We start from the raw sequence: 4,927 nt of genomic DNA, 5'->3' as shown, positions 1-4,927 counted from the left end.
TTGTATTTGAACTACGTTCGACCTGAATTCTCAAGAATGAGATACGTAGGCGGCCTATGTCGGCCTCGGTCACCCATTTATCCCCTTTTAATATTTTTCTTTGTATTTGAACTACGTTCAACCTGAATTCTAAAAATTGAGATACGTAAGCGACCTATGACGGCCTCGGTCGATTTCTTTATAAAATTCTTATTTTTTTTGTTAATCCTCGAGGGGGGAACTACGTTTGACCTGATTCCTACCTCAACGGGATACGTAGGCGCCACAACGGCTCGGTCATATCTCCTGTAAGATTTATATTTTTCTTTACAATAGAAACTGGGACAAATTTTTTGAGAGGGACTCAAAAATTCTCAAGAAGAGGATCTCTATAATAAGTAAAGACTGAAGATACATTGTGATTTGCAAGTGGGACAAAATTTTTGAGAGGGTCTCAAAAATTCTACAAGTCATATATCTACATTTTGAGATATTCCAAGACATCTAACTGGACAGAAATTTTTGAGCATGGCCTCAAAAATTTATTCAAGTATCACTAGAAGTTTGTAGTAAATTTCGAACATTTCAAGCATATTAGAAGTTTAAAGCTAACTTCAAGTGATCTTTGGCATCGTTAAAGTTCACAATCAGCGGCAGCAATCTCCGACACCTTTGAATTTCAGAGTCAACTGCAAAACCTTTCAATCATAGCAGGAGGACGTGTCAGAAATTTCCCAAGCTTTAAGGATTTTGAATTCTCCAGAACAAGCTATCGGATACATCGAAGTTTTGAACCAAGGACGTTCATTTAAGCTATGCATGACATGACATTTGACAATGACCTTTCCAAGTTGATTCTTAAAAAAATAAAATATATATATATATATATATATATATATATATATTTAGGCTTTTGATATGACAAACATTTAGTATAGTTTCATCTTATGTCTATCGAGAAGCAAGAGATCGGAGTGATCAACCGAAGATAGCAAGACAAGGAGCGAGCAATTGAAGAGCTCAACACAGATCAGTTTGTTTTAAAAACTAATAATTTTTCTGTCGATGCAGGTCTATAAGTTTGCCTCAAGATCACCATATTCCTCCATTAAAATGAATATGGAATAGTCAAAGGGCGAGTAGCTCCCCAAAATTGTCAACCTTTCTATGGATAGAGGAAAGTCATTGAAGTTTTTCAGAAGAAAAAGAACAGTTCAGAATACGAGCAACAACACCTCGTTCAAATTCCCAGCAAAACATGTGTCACAAGGAATACAAATGTTCAAATGTGAACAAGTGAATGTGTCACTTTCAACATGTACAAGCATCTACAATGACATCAAATTACATTTTTCAGCATCAAGGGGCATTTCTACAAGATTATCAAACGAGATAACACCACTACCCAGAGGGACATACTTGTGGTATTATAAAATGAGATAGTACCACCACCGAGAAGGACATTATCGTCATTTTATCGATGGATCAACATCATCCTACTAATGGATCATCAACGAAGCATCAACGTTATCATCCAGAGTGACATCAACATAATCCTTCCAATGGATCATCAATGAAGAATCATCATCCTATCAATGGAGCATCAATGTCATCATCCAGAGTGACATTAACACAGTCCTACCAATGGATCATCAATGAAGAATCATCATCCTATCAATGGAGCATCAACATAACCCTACAAATGGATCATCAACGAAGCATCATCATCCTATCAATAGAGCATCAACATCATCCCGCCGATGGAATCATCAATCATTTTCCTATAAATGGAGCATCGACATCATCATCATATCATGTAGTAGCATTATCCTACCAATGGATCATCATCATCCTATCAATGAAGCATTGTCATCTACATCGTATCAAGTCATCATCTACTATGTCAAAACCAACGAAAGCTGACATCAAAACATTTATAGAAAGGAACATTTGTTGAATACGGTATAGACAACATAAAAAAAGATGCAGTACAATGTGGAACTTTTCCTTAGCATAAGCTGAGGAGCGAATATTTATCGAGCCATCCACCTCGTTACAGTTGGATAAACATCGAGTCATCCACGTCGTTACAGTTGGAATATAATTGAGCCATCCACCTCGTTACAGTTGGATAATTATCGAGCCATCCACCCCGTTACAGTTGAATTATCATCGAGCCATGCACCTCATTACAGTTGGACTATTATCGAGTAATCCACCTCGTTACAGCTGGATAATCATTGAGCCATGTAGCTCATTGCAGAGATTATCAGAGTTTGACATACAGAAAACAATCAATGACATCTCCAAATTCGCAACAAATCATGAGTTGTAATGGACATACTGTGTTCGAAAGCAGTATCCATTATATTTTACTCTCAATACTCCTGTATTTTCTCATCTAGTTGATAAAAATGTTTATGCTTATTCGTAAATATATACTCACTTGTTATATGCATGATCTTTCTTTATTTTTGACTCAAACCGCTAGCTAGAGCGGAACTATGTCTACTAATTATTTACTTTGAGTGTGCAGACATATACTGGACATACTTATGTGACATCTTTCACAACAAGAGTAACTGAAAAACATCGTAAGAGATGCTACCACTTTCTCCAGTTACAGTTTCTACTAACAAGTTTATTTCAGTCTTTGTCGAGAGCATCCGAAAAGATGAATTCTCAACCACAGGTGTGGACGACATCAATAAGGATGCAGCACAACGTGGAACTTTTTCTTAGCAGCGAACTGGGACATAGTCCAAAGAAGAGTGTCTAACTCTTAGGACGCGAGCAGAGGAGCGACTTCCACCACAATCAGACCACATCCCTATCAAAAGACATGTGGGTTTATCTTTAGGTTTGTCGGTTTCAGTTTCGCATCCGAAAATTTTGGTCTTTACCGGAGGCAGCTTTCCAATCTGAGTGACAATACGCCAAGAGCTTTGGGAATTATGTCCGTGTAAGTTCTTAATTATGAGTGTGAAGCATGCCACACTCATGGCTAAGAGGTTGCAAGCCTTTTTTTCATACTCGACTTGCTTTGTCACTCCTCCAGAACAAAAGGATATCTTGCGTAATAGATTTCCTTTTCAACCGATAGAGTCGAACTACAAGCAGCCTGATTTTCTAAGCAAAGGGATATGTAGGCAGAATCAGTGTTGAAACTCGGCTGTAGTCCAATCATTAGCTCTTAAATCTTATACCGAGCATTCCGGTACCTCCATAATTTGATATCGGGATGACTTATGAATTCTTTCAAAATCGTGCGTCAAATCAAGCGTATCGAACTACAAGTGGCCTGAGTATATTTCGCTATACATATACAAAAGAAAGCAGTTGTATAATCTGCTTTGGTATATATATACAAAAAGATCAATTGTATAAAGTGAGACATGCGAGTGAGCGAGTGTTGACACCCAATTTTGACCCTCCCCGATAAGAATTAACTTTCGAGCTTCTTAATTTTTTGAACGATTTAGAATAATTAACTTTATATAATTCAAATTAGTTTCAAGGTTGTTTTAAGTAATTTCAATCGATCTTTATAGTATTTTGAATAATAACTATATCTCGTGTAATTATATATGTATTTAGTATATCTCATAAATATTTTGAAAATCATAGCAAAGGAGTTCTACATTTGATTAAATTAAGTATTTTTATTAATTTAGTTTTAGTTTGGTTCATAATTTAGTTTTCGAATTAATTAGTTTGTATTTAAATTAATTATTCTATGAGTAAGTCAATTATTTTATTTCGTTAAGATTAAGAAGCTCTTTAATTAATTAATGTTAGCTCGTCTTATTTAAATTTTAGCCAAATTTGCTAATCAAACTCAATTTGGCTACATCCGCTAATTCAATTTGGTTATAATCGAAATTCGTTTGGGCTATCATTTAATTGCAAGCTTAGCCATTTGTTTACCCCATTCTTAATTCAATTGTCAGAATATTTTGGGTCTCCCACTCTCTCAATCAGTGGCCCAACACCTTAACCCACAAACTTCAGCCTTTTCCCTTTCCAAACTAATTGAAATTTCCCAGCCCAATCCTTAATCAGCAGACCCGGCCCAACCCATTCTATCAATACAATGCCCAGTGATCCAAATCAGTTCCACAGAAATAACCCAGAATATTCCCAGATTTTTTCCTCCAACATTCAGGCATTAACAGTAACGATTCCAACGCCAAATTCGACGTCAACTACACAGCAAGGACGCGATGTCCTCTCCAACGACTCTAATAATTTTTCACGGCGTGAAGTCGCAGATGAACAGAAAAGCAGGGAGAAACAGTAAGAGCAGTCCAACGTACACTATGATTTTTTTTTGTCTCCTTATTCACGTCCCTCTCAATCCGTACAACACGTGTTTCTCCCATTTCCTCTTCCGGAAAGGTTTGAAATCTCAATAAAAGGGTGTGGTTTGAAATCGCAATAAAAGGGTGTTTCCCTAAAATGGTGAAAGAGGTATTTTGAGTTTTGAATTTCGAAATGGGCTTTGAACTCGAATTTTTCATCCATTTTCCCTCCCATTCCGAACCCTAGTTTATTCTATATATTTCCCCTTACTCATTGTATAGAGGGGGCGATTTTTAGGGGATTATTTTTAGAGAGTTAAATTTTTTCTTAGAGTAAACAGAAAGAAAATAGCTTGAGCAAAACTAGTTCAAACACGAATTGAAATACACTCCGAATAGAGAAGTGAACTCGTTTACGATCTCGATTCCGTATTTTAGGTGTCGTCCATTGCTCTCTTACAAGTTCATTTGGAACTCGAGGTAACAGCTTGTCCAGATTCTTCGTTTCACTACTCGTGGTCAAGTTTTCGTGGTGAAAGTTGGCTTCCTGCTCGTCCTGCCCTTGTTCGCTGCTCCCATAAAGGTATACTCCCTTTTCACCTCCGTTCATTTGTCTTTAAATTGGCGTCACACTGGAAGAAATGAAG

Source organism: Solanum tuberosum, unplaced genomic scaffold (assembly GCF_000226075.1).
Source record: "Solanum tuberosum cultivar DM 1-3 516 R44 unplaced genomic scaffold, SolTub_3.0 scf00027, whole genome shotgun sequence".
Classification (NCBI taxonomy): domain Eukaryota; kingdom Viridiplantae; phylum Streptophyta; class Magnoliopsida; order Solanales; family Solanaceae; genus Solanum; species Solanum tuberosum.
The sequence above is the reverse complement of the archived record's forward strand: the minus strand, read 5'-3'. Positions refer to the sequence as shown.